The sequence below is a fragment of the Mobula birostris genome, chromosome 4 (genome assembly GCF_030028105.1).
Source record: "Mobula birostris isolate sMobBir1 chromosome 4, sMobBir1.hap1, whole genome shotgun sequence".
NCBI lineage: Eukaryota > Metazoa > Chordata > Chondrichthyes > Myliobatiformes > Myliobatidae > Mobula > Mobula birostris.
Window position 1 is genome coordinate 49,486,799 of NC_092373.1, and position 19,719 is coordinate 49,506,517.

The 19,719-nt window shown below is 41.7% G+C and overlaps 1 long non-coding RNA gene across 4 annotated transcripts in view; it reads left to right on the forward strand.

The window, feature by feature from the left end:
• LOC140196322 (uncharacterized) overlaps window positions 1-19,719 on the forward strand; it is an 85,926-nt gene that overhangs the window by 38,084 nt on the left and 28,123 nt on the right. Inside the window, exon 1 of one of the 4 annotated variants that reach the window (XR_011885678.1) lies at window positions 1,269-1,814. The exons of the other annotated variants lie outside the window; for them this stretch is intronic. This is a non-coding gene — a long non-coding RNA (uncharacterized lncRNA). Of the gene's footprint in view, window positions 1-1,268; window positions 1,815-19,719 lie in introns of those variants that run through there. 4 annotated transcript variants of the gene reach the window in all.

A 19,719-nucleotide genomic window follows, 5' to 3' on the forward strand; every position in this document is an offset into this window, starting at 1 on the left:
CCTCTAGTCAAGCCGCGAAGTTCACTGACAAAATAATGCAATTTTACGGGATTTTCTCAAAAGCTAATGATCAGACCCGCAAACGAGAATGCAAGATGTGAACAAGCAATTTGCATAGGATATTCTAACGTTAGGTGCAGTAGTAATTTGGGAGCTTTGTATATATTCAAGTGATGGTATCTCTTAACAGCTTTAAACAAATATTCGGTAGTTTCTTATTAAATTAGGTAAATATATTCGACTGTAAACAATACCGGGAAAAGGCAAAGATGGTTGGTTCTTTGTTGTGCTGATTGGAGCGCCGAGTATGTTGAAAATTGCCTGCATCTGCTGCCACCTGGTGCTTCAGACACCCACATACATCACAGGCAGCAACTGATTGCACTAATTGCAATTTTAACTCTGCAGAGAAAAAAAATCTGCGTTTGTAATATTCACACGACGAATGATCAAACAGGTAAATAGGGTCTTCACAGAAAGGTGATTTTTTTTTAAGTGTTTCAAAATGCAGAAATTTGATCATAGCAATAAGATAAACAGAATCATACAATGATTTTTTAATTCAACAAATAAACATTTAATAGTTGTGATATGCAGAAAGAATAATAGTTAATGGCTGTCCGAAATAGCTGCTGATAAGGTGGTTGTAAGTGCTGTTATAACCCACTGCATTCTTATATTAATGGGGCGGGGTTGGAAATTCCAGACCCAGCACTGAGGAAGGAACAGTAATATATTCTGAGACAGATGGTTGATGACTTGCTGGGGAATTTACAATTGTTAGTGTTTCCATGCTCCTACTGCCCCTGTGATATTAGTAGGTAGTCAAGATCATGGGTTTGGGAAATGCTATTACAGAAGTCTCAGCGAGTCTGTTATGCACCTTCTAAATTTACACGGAAGTAAAATAAATATTCAGATGCTGAAAATCTAAAGCAAAAAGAGAAAAATAGATCAGACACATTTTGAAGAGAGAAACAGAGTTAATGTTTCAGGTTGGAGAAACCAAATTCTGCTGAATGATATCTGACCTAGTACCCTGACTCTGTTTCTTCTCCCACAAATGCAGCCTGACCTGATGAGAATTTCCACTATTTTCTGTGTTTGCTCTAAATTTACACATTGGATCAACAATGGGATGCAATGGAGGAAGTAATGGTCGAACCGGTAAATAGGGTATCTCCTACTCAATGTCAGCACGACCAAGGAGCTGATTATTGACTTAAGGAGAAGGAAACCAGAGGTCCATGAGCTGAGTCCTCACTGGAAGATCAGAGGTGGAGAGGGTCAGTAACTTAAAATTTCCCTGTTATTATTCCAGAGGATCTGTCCTGGGCCCAGCATGTAAGTGCAATTGTGAAGAAAGCACAGTGGGGCCTCTACTTCTTTAGGAGTTTGCGAAGTTTCAGCAGGACACCTACAACTGTAACGAACTTCTATAGATGTGTAGTGAAGTGTTGGAAAAGCCTCCAAAAAGTAGTGGATAAGGCCCAGTCCATCACGGTTAAAGCCCTCTCCACCACTGAGCACATCCACATGAAACACAGTTGTAGGAAAGCAGCATCCATCATCAGGGACCCCACCACCCAGGACCTGCTCACTCCTTGCTGCTGCCATCAGGAAGTAGGTACAGAAGCCTCAGAACTCACTTCACCAGGTTCAGGAACAGTTACTACCCCTCAACCATCAGGCTGTTGAATCAAAAGGGATAACTTCAATTGCCATAGGTGTCCCTGAACCTATGGACTCACTTTCAAGGATTCTGCATATCACGTTATGAATATCTATTGCTTATTTATCGGTTGAACACTCAGGTTGGTGTAATCTTTCATTAATTCTGTATGATTATTATTCTATGGATTTATTGAGTGTGCCCACAATACAATGAATCTCAGGGTTGTATATGATGACATATATGTACTTTGATTTTATGGACATTGATAAAATTGATTTTGAAAACAGCAGACACTAACCAGTTGATGTGCTCTGAAGTTGGAAAGACTAAGGGCAGAGTTCAAGAGGTAACTCACAAGTTGTCAAGTACTCAGCTTCTGGCCTGCTCTGACAGACACAACTTAGCTGTAGCTGGCCTAGTTAGGTTTTGGGCTATTGTTTCTTCATGATCTGTCACAATTCTGCCTTTAAGTTAGTTATTTCTATTGCACCTTTTTCAAATCTTAACAGATTGCTAGTAAATGAAAGTGAAACAAAAACAGCAGATGATGGAAATCTTAAAAAAAGCAAAATTCTACAAACATTCAGCAGATCAGGCAGCACCTGTGGAAAGATAAATAGTTAAATTTTATTTAATCTGTTACCCTCTGTTAGAACTGATGACGCTGATGAAGTGTCTGAACCTGAAACATTAACCGTCTCTCTGTCCGTAGACACTCTGCCTGACCTGCTGAGTGTTTCCAGCATTTTCTATTTTTGTTTCTGATTAAATTGGTCTTGTCCCAAATTAAAATTTTTACTTTTAATCTCATTGGGCCTCTTTCACAGGATAAATCTAATTGAATTAATATTACTGCCCTCACAATAGTAAGCCACTGCTCCTTTCCACCTTCCCGGGTCCAGTCCCTAAAACAGTTCAATACTACTTGTCTTGTTTTGGGCTGATACGAAACTGATCACACGATGCATCTTGGGAATTCAGCTACATCAGTGTCCTTTATTTTACCTGCGTTACAAATTTTGTGAAGGTAATTGAATCTTTCATTTCCATTTCCTTGCTGGATCAAATCTTTCTCCCTGTCCATTTGCTCAGAGTTGTTGTACACAATTCTACCCCCAACATACCTGTATGTATTCGCTTCGTTCAATTTCTCCTTTCTCCGTCATGTGATGGATACGGATTTAATAGTATAGGCCTCTTTTCTCTAGATTTTACCAACATGAAAGGTGACCTAATTAAACAGTACACAACTCTTTGGGAACTCATCAGGGGAGATGCAGGGAAGATGTTTCCTTTAACTAAGGGATCTAGATCAAGGGCTTGCAGTATCAAAATACTATGTAATTGAGAACTGAGGTGATTTTTTTTGCACTCAGTGAGAGGGCAAGTCTTTACAATTCTCATACATGGTAGGCTGTCACACAGGATATGTGTGGAAACAACGGCTTTGAGGATTGGACAGGAAAATAATGTTGAGGTAGAATAAAAGTCATGAATTTGAGAAATAGAAAAGCTGGCTCATAGAGCCTAATGCCATGTTGCTACTCCCACTTAGGTTGTTATTCCTGAGATCAGTGACAGAGCCTGAGGCAAACAGAGATTTTGACAATGCATCGAAGGAGTCTGTTCCAGATGTCCTGCAAGCCAGCAGATCCATGCATCAGCTTTGCTGTTTGCTAAAGTTGTGGATGATTTTATCATTACTAAAGAAACATCTTTGGCAATTAAAAACTTTAAAAATGTCAGTTACCAATTAAAATTGAAATAAATAATTACATAACTATTTTTAAAATGAAAATAAAGATAAATGGCATTGTGATTGTGTAGCCAAGTTTCCATCAAACTCAATATACAAGTTTGCTGATGACACAACAATTGTAGGCCGTATCTCGGGTAATGATGAGTTTGAGCACAGAGAGGAAATTAAGAACCTGGTGGTATGGTGTGAAGACAATAACCTATCCCTCAACATCAGCAAGATGAAGGAATTGGTTGTTGACCTCAGAAAGAGTAGTGGACCGCAGGACCCAATTTACATCAGTGGTGCGCAAGTGGAACAGGTCAAAAGCTTTAAGTTCCTCGGGGTCAATATCACAAATGACCTGACTTGGTCCAACCAAGCGGAGTTCACTGCCAAGAACGTCCACCAGCGCCTTTACTTCCTGAGAAAACTAAAGAAATTTGGCCTGTCCCCTAAAACCCTCACTAATTTTTATAGATGCACCGTAGAAAGCATTCTTCTAGGGTGCATCACAACCTGGTATGGAAGTTGTCCTGTCCAAGACCGAAAGAAGCTGCAGAAGATCATGAACACGGCGCAGCACATCACACACCCCAATCTTCCGTCCTTAGACTCACTTTACACCGCACGCTGTCAGAGCAGTGCTGCCAGGATAATCAAGGATACGACCCATCCAGCCAACAGACTTTTCGTTCTTCTTCCCTCTGGGAGAAGACTCGTACAGCCAGATTTGGGAACAGCTTCTTTCCAACTGTGATAAGACTGCTGAACGGATCCTGATCCAGATCTGTGCCGTACCCTCCAAAAACCTGGACCTGCCTCTCGGGTTTTTTTGCACTACCTTACTTTCCATTTTTCTATTTTCTATTTATGAATTATAACTTAAATTTTTAATATTTACTATCCATTTGTAATCCAGGGAGCGGGAAGCGTAGAATCAAATATCGCTGTGATAATTGTACATTCTAGTATCAATTGTTTGGCAACAATAAAGTATAAAACTAAGGAACCAGACAAAATTGCATTGATAACCCTGTTCAGTTAAGCTTTGTGCCCATTCTGCCTTCTTTGGTGGAAATAGATTCCAAAGAGGTGGTTGTGAAAATAAGTCAAAATCATGTTCTTGCAGGTCCTTGCTCAGCTGTCTAGATTACATCCATAGGAAATGTGAGGAAAGTGTCAGATTCTTTTTCCAATAGATTCAAAGAAGCTTCTGTAAGATGTGCCAGAACCTCAAAGTTGAATGGTCACAATCAGCATCTGAACATACAGCAAAATAAAGTTAAATAACTTGACCAGGGTACCAAGTCAGATATGTTGCACCTCTTCAGGGAAAGGACCAATATCATTATGAGGAATGTTCGCTGACTTAAATCAGATTTAAATTAGGCAATGGTGCAAGGCCATGATAAAGAAAATTGTAACCAAAGTATATGAGGATGGGATAAAGCATGCAAGCACACAAAGGTTTCAGCAAATAGAGATAGGGTATGGAAAATTGAGGCAAAGGATAATGGTCCACAATTGTTGTTATGATTGGAATGCATTTACTACAAAGATTGGAGCTGGGACACTTAACTTACCAATTCCCATGGTTATTGTGACTATACTTCTTCCAACCTGTCTCCTGTAAAATGCTATTCCCTTTTCTCAGTTCCTTTGACTCCGCCACATCTGTTTCCAGGATGTGACTTTCCTTTCCAGGACATCAGAGACATCCTCCTTCTTTAAAGAATGGGGTTTCCTTTCCTCCACCATTGATGCTGCCCTCACCCGCATCTCCTCCATTTCACAAATATCCACACTAATTCCCATCTTCCCACTACCTTAACAGTGATAGAGTTCCTCTTGTCCTTACCTCCCACCCCATGAGCCTTTGAAGCCAACACATTATTCTCTGCAACTTCCGCCATCTCCAAAGGCATCCGACCTCCAAACATTGCTTTACCTCCTCCCCCACCCGCCCCCACTTTCTGGAGGGATCGCTCCCTCCGTGATTCCCTTGTCCATTCGTCCCACCCTGCTGACCTCCCACCTGGCATTTCTCCCTGCAAGCAGCCAAAGTGCTACGCCTGCTTTAGATGATCTGAGCAATGGGACCAACATGCACGAAACTGCGCACCCTAACGCCTTCAACATCGTTTTGGGGGATTTTAACAAGGCCAGATTGAGAAAATCACTAAGCAATTACCATCAATAGATCACTTGCAATACCAGAGGAAACACCACACTGGACCATTGTTACACTACCATTAAGTCTGATCACCTGGCTGTACTTCTACTTCCTGAGTATAGGCAGAGACTGATGACTGCAGCACCAGTAGTGAGGACCAAGAAGGTTTGGACAAGAGAAGTGCAGGAATGCCTACAGGACTGCTTTGAATCAGTGGACTGGACTGTATTCAGGGATTCACCTTTGAACCTGGATGAGTATGCTGCAGTTGTTACCGACTTCATTAAAACCTGTGTGGATGAGTGTGTGTCTAGGAAGACATACTGTACATTCCCAAACCTAAGGCCGTGGATGAACCAGAAGGTACGTTGTCTGCTGAAGGCTAGATTTGTGGCATTCAAATCCAGCAACCCAGGCTTGTACCAGAAAACCAGGTATGATTTCCAGAGGGCTATTTCAAGGGCGAAGAGACAATTTTGAATGAGGTTGGAGGCGATATCAGATGCACGGCAACTCTGGCAGGGACTGCAAGACATTACTTCCTACCAAGCGAAACCCAATAGCATGAATGGCAGTGATGCTTCACTACCAGATGAACTCAATGCCTTCTATGCCCGCTTTGAAAGGGAGAACACATCTATAGCTGTGAAGATCCCTGCTGCACGGGATGACCCTGTGATCTCTGTCTCGGAGGCCGATGTGTTAGACTCTCTTTAAAGAAAGTGAACCTTCGCAAGGCAGAAGGTCCCGATGGAGTACCTGCTGTGGCTCTGAAAACCTGTGCCAACTAGCTAGTGGGAATATTCAAGAACATTTTCAACCTCTCACTGCTACGTGCAGAAGTTGCCACTTGCTTCAAAAAGGCAACAATTATACCAGTGCCTAAGAAGATCAATGTGGGCTGCCTTAATGACTATCGCCCGGTAGCACTCACATCGACAGTGATGAAATGCTTTGAGAGGTTGGTTATGACAAGACTGAACTAATTCAGCAAGGACCTAGACCCATTGCAATTTGCCTATCGTCAGAATAGATCAACGGCAGACGCAATCTCCTTGGCTCTTCACATGACTTTAGACCTCCTAGACAAAACAAACACCTACATCAGGATGCTGTTCATCGAATATAGCTCAGCACTTAATACGTCATTCCCACAATCCTAATTGAGAAGTTGCAGAACCTGGGCCTCTGTACCTCCCTCTGTAATTGGATTCTCGACTTCCTAACCGGAAGACCACAGTCTGTGCAAATTGTTGATAACATATCCTGTTTGCTAACGATCAACACTGGCGCACCTTAGGGGTGTGTGCTTAGCCCACTGCTCTAATCTCTGTGTACACATGACTGTGTGGCTAGGCATAGCTCAAATACCACCTACAAATTTGCTGATTGTTGGTAAAATCCCAGGTGGTGACAAGAGGGCGTACAGGAGTGAGATATGCCAACTAGTGGAGTGGTGCCGCAGCAACAACCTGGCACTCAACGTCAGTAAGACGAAAGAGCTGATTGTGGACTTCAGGAAGGGTAAGACAAAGGAACACATACCAATCCTCATAAAGGGATCAGAAGTGGAGAGAATGAGCAGTTTCAAGTTCCTGGGTGTCAAGATCTTTGAAGATCTAACCTGGTCCCAACACATTGATGCAGTCATAAAGAAGGCAAGACAGCAGCTATACTTTATTAGGAGTTTGAAGCAATTTGGCATGTCAACAAATACACTCAAAAACTTCTACAGTTGTACCGTGGACAGCATTCTGACAGGCTGCATCACTGTCTGGTATGGAGGGGCTACTGCACAGGATAGAAAGAAGCTGCAGAAGGTTGTAAATCTAGTCAGCTCCATCTTCGATACTAGCCTACAAAGTACCCAGGACATCTTTAGGAAGCAGTGTCTTAGAAAGGTAACGTCCATTATTAAAGACCTCCAGCACTCAGGGCATGCACTTTTCTCACTGTTACCATCAGGTAGGAGATACAGAAGCCTGAAGGCACACACTCAGCAATTCAGGAACAGCTTCTTCCCCTCTGCCATCGGATTCCTGAATGGACATTGAAGCTTTGGACACTACCTCACTTTTTTAATATACGGTTTATCTGTTTTTGCACATTTTTTAATAATCTATTCAATATACATAATTGATTGTTTATTTATTATTATATTTTATTTTGTTTTCTCTCTCCCTGCTAGATTATGTATTGTCTTGAACTGCTGCTGCTAAGTTAACAAATTTCACGTCACATGCCGGTGATCGTAAACCTGATTCTGATTCTGATTCACCTCTTTCCTCACCTCCATTCAGGGCCCAAATAGTCCTTCCAGGTGAGACAACACTTCACCTGTGAATCTGCTCTAGTCATCTATTGTGTCTGGTGCTCCTGATGCGGCCTACTCTACATTGGTGAGACCCATCGTTAATTGGGGACAGCTGCGTCAAGCAGCTCTGCTCCATCTGCAAAAAGCAGAACTTTCCCGATGGCCGAGCGTTTTAATTCCCATTCCGACATGTCGGTTCATTGCCTCCACTTGTGCCACGATGAGGCCGCCTTCAAGGTTCAAAGGTTCATTTCTTATCAAAGTATACAATTCTGAGCTGCTGCTTCTCCAGGTAGCCATGAAACCAAGAAAGAAAAGAACAGCAGCACAAACATCAATCCCCAAATCCCTCCTCCCCGCACAAAAAAACAAACAAAAATGGAAGAGGCACATTGACCCCCCCCCCCAATCCTGCTCCCCCTCCTCCACACCCAAAAAAGAAAAAGATTGGGTGAAAAACACAACAGAAAAAAACCATAAGGCTGAAACAAAGTCAACAGTCCAAGTCCACATCCAAAACTCAGGAAACTTGGGCAACATTCTCCGTCTCCATAGCAGAGCAATCTCACCTGTGACAAAAGGGCAGTCTTCTCTCTCGGTAGCAGAGGACTCTCACCAGCAATAAAAAGGCAGTCTCCCCTCTCTGGCAGCAGAGCGATCCCCCAGCGATAAAAAGGTGGAGAAACAACACTTCATATTCTGTCTGGGTACCCTACAACCTGATGGCATGAATATCGATTTCTGCTTCCAGTAATAAAATACTTCCTTTCCTTTCCCCTTCCCTCCTCTTCTATTCCCCACACTGACCTCTTACCTCTTCTCATCTGCTTATCACCTCTCCCACCCTTTACCTTTCCTACCCAGCTGGCTTCACCTTTTACCTTCTCGCTGTCTTCCTTCCCCTCCCCCCACCTTTTTGTCCAGGTGTCTTCCCCTTTCCTTCCAATTCAGAAGAAGGGTCTTGGCCTGAAACGTCAACAATTTATTCATTTCCACAGACGCTGCCTGACTTGCTGAGTTCCTCCAGCATTTTGTGTGTGCTGCTTGGGAACCTTACTGCTTGCTAGATATATTCGAGCAATTTGGGTGTCAATGAAGGAGGTACAGTTATTAAGTTTGTAGATGGTACAAAGTTGGTGATGGTGTTGATTGCAGGTTAGTCCTTGGCTAAAGAATGATAATGTTGAGTTTGTAAGATGAGTAGAGCAATGGTAAATGAAATTTAATCCTTATAAACTGAGTTGAAACAATTTGGAAGGACCGGTTGGTTAGGATATACTCTATATACAATGAAGGGTGTACTCTGGGACGTTCTGAAGGACCTTGATGTACATGTTCAAAGATCCCCAAAGGCAACAATACAGGAGTTAAGAAGTCATATGGGATTCTTTTTGTCATCAGCTGGGGAAAATAATGTAATAGCAATGAAATTAAGGTAGAGCTGTATAAAACGTAAGTTAGATGACTTTTGAAGTTCTGTGTACCACTGTGGTTGCCAGCTTTCAGGAAGGTTTGACTGCACTGGAGGGTGTAGAATAGATTTACCAGGATGTTATATGGTATAGGGTATTTCAACAATGAGGCTAGGTTTGTTTTCCCTAAAGGCTGAAAGACTGAATAAGGATCTGATTGAGGTAAGCGAAATTGCTAAAGCAAAGGTTATTAGAACATAGAACAGTATAGCACAGGAACTAGCCCTTCAGCCCACAATTAAATTAGTAATCAAATGGTCAACTAAACTAATCCCTTCTGCCTACACAATATCCATATCTTTCCCTTTTCCTAACATTCATGTGCCTATCTAAACGTCTCTTAAAACTCTCTATTATATCTCCCTCTAACATCACCCCAGGAAGTGCATTCCAGGCATTCACCAGTCTTTGTGGAAAAAAATTCGCCCCTCACATCTTCTTTGAAATGCCCCCCTCACACTTTAAATGCATTCCCACTAGTATTAGACATTTCAACCATGGTAAAATGATACTATCTGCCTACTCAATTTATACTTCTCATAATCTTATAAACCTGTATCAGATCTCCCCTCAGCCTTTTCTACTCCAGAAAAAATAGCCCAAGCTTCTCCAACCTCTCATTATGGCACATGTCCTCTAATCCAGACAACATCCCTGTAAACCCCTTCTGCACCATCTCCCAAGCATCAACATTCTTCCTATAATGGAACAACCAGAACTGTATGCAATGCTCTAGGTGCTGCTTAACTAGAGTTTTATAAAGCTGTAACCTAACTTCCTGACCTTTGAACTCAATGCCTCAACTAATAAAGGTGAGCAAGCCATATGCCTTCTTAACCACCCTATCAACCTGTATAGATACTTTCAAGGACCTATGAACTTGGACCCCAAGATGCCACTGCTCATCAACACTGTTAAGGGCCATGTGTACATTTGACTACCAAGGTGTAATACTTCACATTTGTCTGGGTTGGCATCTGGTCCAGATAGGGTACTTGTGCTAATCAACCAGCTGGAGTGTTCATTGATACCTTTAGCCTCTTACTTCGGCAGTCTGATGTACCCACCTGCTTTAAGCAGGTTTCAACTATACTGGTGCCCAAAAAATGTAGTAGCTTGTCTCAGTGACTATTGTCCAGAAACACTTACACTCACTGTGAAGAAGTATTTTGAGAGATTGGTAATGAAATATCAACTGCTGAGTGACTACCATCACAACAGGTTCATAGCAGATGCCATTACATTGCCTCTTCACTCAACCCTGAAACATCTGGACAGTGAAGATGCATACATCAGGATGCTCTTCACTAGCTACAGCTCAGCAATCAATATTATCACCCTTTCAAAACTAATCAACAAGCTTCAAGACCTAGGCCTCAATACCTCCTTGTGCAACTGGATTCTCGATTTCCTCACTTGCAAACCCCAGTCAGTTTGGATTGGCAACAACATCTCCTCCAAAATCATCATCAGCACAGGTGCACCACAAGGCCGTGTGCTTAGCCCCCTGCTAAACTGGCTTTATGGTTATGACTGTGAGGCTAAGCACCAGCTCCAATGCCATATTTAATTTTGCTGGTGACACCATTGTCATAGGTAGGGATATAGAAGGGAAACTGAAAATCTGGCTGAGTGGTGCCATAACAACAACGTCTCTCTTAATATCAGCAAGACCAAGGAGCTGATTATTGACTTCAGGAGGAGGAACCCAGAGGTCCATGAGCCAGTCGTCATGGGAGAACCAGAGGTGGAGAGGGTCAGCAACTTTAAATTCCTTGGTGTTATCATTTAAGAGGATCTAGCATGGCTCCAGCACATGTGTCATTACAAAGAAAGCATGGCTGCTCTACTATATTAGAAGTTTGTGAAGATTCAGTATGTCATCTAAAACTTTGACAAACTTCTATATTTGTATAGTGGAGAATATATTGACTGCATCTCAGCCTGGTATGGAAACACCAATACCCTTGAACATAAAAGTCTACAAAGAGTAGCGGATACTGTCCAGTCCATCATGGGTAAAGCTATCCCCACCATTGAGTACATCTATAAGGAGCACTATCACAGGAAAACAACATCCATCATCAAGGACCCCCACCATCCTGGCCGTGCTTTCTTCTCACAGTTGCTATCAGGAAGGATGTATAGGAGCCACCGGATCTAGACCACCAGGTCCAGGAACAGTTATTAACCCTCAACCATCAGGCTCTTGAACCAGAGGGGATAACCTTCACTCGCCACAACACTGAACTCTTCCCATGGACTTACGTTCAAGGACTCTTCATCTCATGCTCTCGATAGTTGTTGCTTATTTGTTATTATTATTATCGTTTTGTTTTTCTTTCTTTTTGTATTTGCACAGTTTGTTGTCTTTAGCACATTGGTAGTTTGTCCATCTTGTGTGCAGCTTTACATTGATTCTATTGTGTTTCTTTGTTTTTACTGTGAATGCCCACAAAAATGAATCTCAGGGTTGTATATGGTTGCATGTATGTATTTTGGTAATAAATTTACCTTGATCTTTGAACTTTGAAGCTCCATTTGTCATTTCTCCATCCATATCTGCAACTGTTATATATCCTGCAGTACTCTTTGCCAATCTTCGACACTATCCACAAAGCCACCAATCTTTGTATCATCTGCAGACTTACTACCACACCCATCTACATTTTCATCCAGGTCATTTATATACATCACAAACAGCAGAGGTCCCAGTACTGATTCCTGTGGATGAGCACCAAGCACAGACCTTTAGTTAGAATGAGTCCCTTCAACCACTACCCTCTGCCTTCTATGGCCAAGCCAGCTTTGAATCCAAATGGCCAATTCACCATGGATCCCATGCATCTTAATCATCTGGATGAGCCTCCCGTGAGTTACCTTGTCAAATACCTTATGAAAATCCAGATAGATAAACAACTGCTCTACCTTCTTATCACCCTCATCAGCTCATCAAAAAACTCATCCAAGTTAGTAAGACACGACTTGCCCACACAAAGCCATGCTGGCTCTGTCTAATCAGGACATGGTTTTCCAGATCCTATCCCTAACAATTCTCTCCAAAAATGTCCCTTCCACTGACATGAGACTCATCAGTCTATAGTTTCCAGGATTATTCCTTGTTTCCTTCTTGAATAATGAAACGTTAGCTACTGGCCAGTGCTCCAGGACCTCACTTGTGACTGGAGAGGACAAAAGGATATTGGTCAAGGCCCCAGCAATTTCTTCTCTTGCCTCTCTCAGTAACCTGAGATAATCCCATCAGGCACTGAGAACTGGGCTCTTTACCTCAAAGTGGCCTAATACATCAATATGCTCAGCACTGATCTCACTGTCCTCCAATCCTTCTCCTTGGTAAATACAGACATAAAGTACTGTTTAAGGTCCTCACCCACATCCTCCACATCTAAACAAATGTTCCCCCCTGTATCCCTGAGTGGTTGTACCTTCTCCATAGATATCCTCTTGCTCTCGGTCTTGATATAATTATAGAATGCCTTGGGATTCTTTTTAATCCTACTTGCCAAGGACTTTTCATGGCCTCTCCTGACTTTCCTAATTCCCTTCTTGAGTTCTTTTCTGGTTTCTTTATAATCCTCAAATGTTCTGATTGATTCTAGTTTCCTTAGTTTTACATACTTCTTCTTGACTAAATTTATCACCTCTCTTGACATTTTTACATTGCCATCTTTGTCCTTCCTTCTGATTTGAACATATTTTTCCTGTACTCTGTGCATTTGGTCTTTAAAGCACCATCCGTGTGTTGGATGTGGACTTGCCCAAAAACAGCTGTTCCCAATTAACTCTCCCTAGTTCCTGCCTAATGTTTTCGAAATTTGCCCAGCTCCAATTTAATGCTCTCCCACAAGGTCCATACTTATCCTTGTCAGTAGCTATCTTAAAACTTAAGGAGTTGTGGTCACTGTTCCCTAACTGCTCACCCACTGAAATATTGGTCACCAGGCCAGGCTCATTACCCAACAGCAAGTTCAAGACAATCCCTCCTCTTATTGGACTATCCACATAAATCCTCCTAGATGCACCTAACAAAGTCTGCCCCATCTAAATGACTTGCACTAAAAAGATCCATTTATTTTAGGGAAGCTGAAGTCTCCTATGATAACAATCCTATTGCTTCTACACCTTTCCTTAATCTGCCTACATATCTGTTCCTCAATATCCTAGTGGCTATCGCAGAGTCTGTGGTACAATCCCATCAGAGTGATTGCACCCTTCCTATTTTTCAGATATATCTAAATAGATTCAGTGGATAAGCCCTCCATTATACCCCTGAGTGCAGTTGGGATTAGTAGAGTAACTCCGCCCCCACCCCACCTTTCTACCTCCCTCTCTATATCTTTTCTAAAGCATCAAAATCCTGGGACAATAAGCAGGGATAATATTCCTATCCCTCTCTCAACCAAACCTCTGCAATGGCCACAACATTATAGTTCCATGTACTGAGCCATGTTCTAAATTAATTACAATTACCCATAATACCCCTAGCACTTAAAACTATTTATCTCATTATATATATTACTGGCCTTGAAATCTACTTCCTCTTCAGTCCTCCACTTTCTGATGGGGTGCTCTGGTCCCCAACCCCTGCCAAACTAGTTTAAACCCTTCTGGTTCCGTTACAGTTTAGGTGCAACTCATCCCTCTTGTACAGGTCACCCATGCTGCAGAAGTTGTTTTAATAATCCAAGAACCTGAAACTTGGCCCCATGCACCAGTTCCCCAGCCACTTATTTATCTGTACTATCATCCTAATCCTGCCCTGACCATCACGTGGCTCTGGGAGGTCCACCTTCAGCCACTTTCCTAACTCCTTGCTGAGGACCTCTTCTCCCTTTCTACCCATGTGGCTGGTGCCAATGTGCACCATGCCCTCTGGGTGCTTACCCTGCCCTTTGTGAATATTCTGCAGCTACTCTGAGACACCCTAGCACCTAGGAGACAGCACACCATCCTGGCTTCTCTTTTGTAGTCACAGAATTTCCTGCCATTCTCTTAACTATTGAATCTTCTATCACTATCACTCTGCCTGACTTTACCCTTATCTGCTGAACCTCAAAGTTAGCCATAGTGCCACTGGCCTGGAGAATAAGTCATCCTCCCCCAGCAGTAACTGATGAAGATGGGTGTGGTGTATATGGATTTTAGCAAGGCATTTGATAAGGTTTCCCATGGTAGGCTCATTCAGAAAGCCAGGAAGGATGGGATCCAAGAGAACTCGGCTGCATTGGTTCAGAATTGGCTTGCTCATAGAAGGCATAATAATAATAATAATAGGCATCCGTTAATCTCGTGAAACCATGGATTTGTGCCTTGCAACGTTTCCAGGGCACAGGCCTGGGCAAGGTTGTATGGAAGAGTGGCAGTTGCCTATGCTGCAAGTCTCCCCTCTCCATGCCACCGATCTTGTCCAAGGGAAGGGCATTAGGACCCATACAGCTTGGCACCGGTGCCATCGCAGAGCAATGTGTGGTTAAGTGCCTTGCTCAAGGACACAACATGCTGCCTCAGCCAAGGCTCGAACTAGCGACCTTCAGATCACTAGACGAACGCCTTAACTACTTGGCCACGCGCCAACAGAAGGCATAGGCTGCTGGTAGATGAGTGTCTTCTGCATTGAGATCCACAACTACGAGTGTTCTGCAGGATCTTTCCTGGGACCCCTGCTGTTTCTAATTTTTTTTTGTAAATGACTTGGATGTGGAAGTGGAAGGGTTGGTCAGTAAGTTTGCATATGGCATGGAAGTTGGTAGATTGTGGATAGTGAGGAAAGTTGTCATTGGTTACTTTGGGATATTGAGATGCTGAGCTGAGTGAAGAATCAGCAGATGGAGTTCAACCTGGAAAGGTGTGAAATGATACATTTTGGAAGGTCAAACTTAATGGCAGAGTACAAAGTTAATGGCATAATTCTTAGCAGTGTGGGGAACAGGGGGGTCTTGGGCTCCACATTCATAGATTCCTCAAAGTTGCCACCCAAGATGATAGGGTAGTTAAGAAGGCGGAAGGTGTGTTGGCCTTTGTTAGTTGGAGGGTTGAGTTCACGAGCCATAAGGTAATGTTTGCAGTTTAATAAAACTCTAGTTTGACAACACTTGGAGGATTTTGTTCATTTCTTGTGGCTCACTAAAGGAAGGATGTGGAAGCTTCGGGGAGAGCACAGAGCACACTTGCCAGGATGTTGCTTGGATTAGAGAATATATCTAATGAGGAAAGGCTGAGCAAGCTGGGGCTTTTCTCTTTGGAGCAAAGGAGAATGAGAAGAGACTTAATAGAGGTGTATAAGCTGATACAGGGCTTAGATAGAGTGGACAGCCAATGTCTTTTTGCCAGGGTGACAGTGGCTAAGATCAGAGGATATTCTTTTAACATGATAGAAGGAAAGTATAGGAGGATGTCGGAGATAACCTTTTTACAGAGCAGTATGTGCTTGGAACACACTGCCTGGGGTGGTGGTAGAGGCAGGTATCTTAGATGTTTAAGAGGTCCTTAGATAAGCACATGGATGAAAGAAAAATAGAGGGCTATATGGGAGGGGTTAGATCAACCTGGAGTAATTTAAAAGGAACACGGTAGGCTGAAGGGCCTGTACTGTTTTGTGTTGTTCTAAAAGTTAGATAGTGAGAAACTATCGGAAGTATCTAAAACAAAAGAGCATAGTAGTAGAAGACCAAGAGAGGAAGAATTCTTTTTTTTAAACCAAGAGTGTGGCTAGAATCTGAGACCCACTACTCAAATATGAGGTGGAGGCAGGTACTTTCACAACATTTAGATGGGCACTTGGACCAACTTAGCATGGAAGATTGTGAGTACAGTACTGGAAAAAGGGATTAGTATAGAAGGGTACACGATGGCAGGCAGGGACAAGTTTTTTTCTCTCGTATGCCTCTGACTTTGTGTTTGGCTGTTGTCTGGATGCACACAGCTTTTGTAATAAGATAGGTAAGCTGACAGCACAAGTAGAAATAAATGGATATGACTAATGGCCAATACTGAGGCTTAGTTGCAAGGTGACCAAGGCTGGAAAGCAAGTACTCAGGATGTGTGACACTTCAGGCGTATTGGCAGAAAGAAAAAGGCAGTGAGGTAGGTCTGTTAATAAAGGAAAATAAGTTCATGCAGTGAACACAGGGTAGTTTATTAGAGAAATACAGTACAGAGCCAGAGTACAGGCTATTTTTGATCTGGTATTGTGTTATGAGACAATTAATGATTTCATTGCACAGACTCCTCCAGGAAAGCATGATTACAACATTGTCATAAAAAGGAAGAGGCCAAAGTAAACATTAGTGAATGAGACTGGGGAATTAATAATGGAAAATAGACAGAAAATGACGACAATCCTAAATAATTATTTTGGGTAGGCTTTCGTGGTAGCAAACACTGAAAACTTCCCAATATTAAGAGATATTTAAGTGCTGTAGAGAAGAAGGAACTTAAAACAATATCTATGACTAGAGCAAAACTAATTTGCAGACTACTGGGGTTAAAAGCCAATGTCACCTAGACCTGATGGCCAGCATCCTCAGGTTTGAAGGAAGTGGCTATAGTGATAGAGGATGTATTGATTATGATCTACCAGAATTTGTTGGATTCTGGAGAACTCTTGGAAGAAAGCAGGAAACAATCAGCTGGTTAGCCTAACAGATGTCACTGAGAAAATGCTAGAATCCATTTTTAGTAACATATTTAGAAAATCATAAGACACTCAAGCTGTCTTCAAGTAAACAGAGCCACAGTTTATTAAATCTTTCAGGATAGTTCTATCCTTCCATTTACAGTAATGTCAGGAACCTCTTATAAATGGGTTTAAGTCCTGGAATTCCCACCCAATAACACCATGCAAGTCCTTTCACTGAAAGGACTGTAGTGCTTCAAAAGTTTGGAATAGCTAATAATTACACCTTGTCAGTAATGTTAAAACTGGCAAATGAATTAAAGAAAGAAGGAATCGTGCTGATATTGCTCTGGAAAAGCACAGGGAGCAATAATTACAACATGAAAATCTGCAAAAGAAGATGTTTTATCTTAGGGATACCTAGATATTTCACACAGATACTAGCAACTATTTGTTTTTTGTAATAAGCAAAATATATGTAACAACAGGTAATCAACATACAAAATCAATGATAACTAGTGCACATTTTTAAAGAAATACTTCAGTATTTTAATAATAATTCATCATTCTGTTTTTGGCTAAAATCAATGATTTTGGTGATAAATTAACATCTTACAGGACTGCAACACTAGTTCACCAAGACTTCTGCAGCACATTTGTAGTTGAATCCTAGAGCCCCATGGTGACGATGAGTTCCTTGAGAATGTGATTAAGTGCCTCTAGAATATGTCATAGCTCTTCCTCCAACAAAAGTAAACATTCATAGTAGATCAATTCCAATTCCATGATTCCTTTGTTTATATTTTGTTTTTATATGTTTTCTTGAAAAGCTGGAGACTATTTGGCCCATTGAGTGCTAGTTCTAAGAGCATTCCATCACTTCCATTTCCCTTGTTACTTTGCTGTAATTTCTGCTAGACAGTCATCAATTCCCCTCATTTGTTCCTGCCCCTACCTACACAGAAGATAATTTACAGTAACCAATTAACCTACCAACCAATACAGCATAAGTACATAGATGACAATCACAAGAATAATGTGTGAATTTCATTCAGACAGCACTCTAGGTTAGGATCAAACCCTTTCGGAGAAGCTGTGAGGCAGCAGCACTAACTACTGTGCCACACTCCAAAGTAATGTAGTTTCTGTACAACTATATTTCTGATATTCTGTAACCAAACAAATGAAATTGCCAAGAACCTTAGCACTCTTACCATCATGTGCAGATGTCAGACAAATCTCTTACCTGTATTGCCTGTGATGTTGTTCTCGAAATATGGGAAATTGAAACTCAATAATAATGGACACAAAAATCAAAATAACAGAGTTGAATAAAATGATGCAAAATATAACATTCAGGAAGTCCAATGCGTGTTTGTAAAGGCAGAGTCTATAGTTTGTTCTTATTGGACATGTACAAATAAATCAATAACATGTACAGATTGAAAATACATCAGACGCAAGAGAAACCAATTTGTGTGGCTTTCAGCATATTTTACAAATCCTCAAAACTACATCTGTGCAACTCATGAAGAATCTGGAAACTATAACATTTATCTGGGATGTCTAGTACAGTTTCATTAACCGTAAGGAGGAGTGAGTTCTTATACCATTGCAGAATATGTTTCTTTGATACTGTAATAGGGAGGTTCCTAGCAATGGAAAACAGAAGTCCCATGATCTGCCCTTGGCTGTGAAGGTAGGTAAGGTTGTCTCTGCAGGAAGAGTCTAACACTCCTGCAATGGATAACAGTTTGATACCAGTGGACTGGGGCTTTACTTTCATGCATGCTCAGAAGTCTGTACCTGCCAGTACTTCCATATTTTTCCCCATCTCTTGATTCCTTCTGGACTCTCACAAGATGTTGCTATTGCAGACGGTTTCAGTGACTTTGACACTTTCCCTATGTTTGCCCATTATACTCAGCATAAAGAACCCAGTGGTAGAGGTATGGACCGGGCTAAATGTGGCAGCAAAGTAATATAGTGAAGGTACAACCATTCATTGTGAGTTGGAAACCTCGACACAGACTCAAGCATCTGCAAGATTGGAAGTATATGAAAGATGCAGTGAAGTGGAAGACTGGGCAGCATCAGGACACCAATCAGGCTCATTTTTAAAATAATAGTGACCTCTTGTGGTGCTTCAGCTTATCCACAACTGAGTAAACAGAATGAAACACAATCACAGGTACGAGATATTCCTGAGTTCATCTGACCAGTTAAATCCACAGCTAATCCCAAAGTGTGAACCAGGAAACTATCCTTGTATCAGTTAGGTGATGATTCTAAAAAACATTCTTAGTTTTCAATTAGACTTTACAGTAGACCATTGTATAACTGCATCATGAAGGGATATTGTTTTTAACCAGGAACCCATTTTCTAATGACCAGAACTTGCTGCAATAATAACTTGCATTTTCAAACTTGCAGCTGTAACTTAGATTTTAGACAGATAATAAAATGTTTGCATTGCCTGATAAAACATCTAAACCATGGAGGAGAGTTGAGTGCATGATTGTGTTTAGGTGTTTTAATTTCCACCAACATATAAAAATACAAGCAACACACATCAAAGTTGCTGGTGAACGCAGCAGGCCAAGCAGCATCTGTAGGAAGAGGTGCAGTCGACGTTTCAGGCCGAGACCCTTCGTCAGGACTCAAGGACTCAAGGGTCTCGGCCTGAAACGTCGACTGCACCTCTTCCT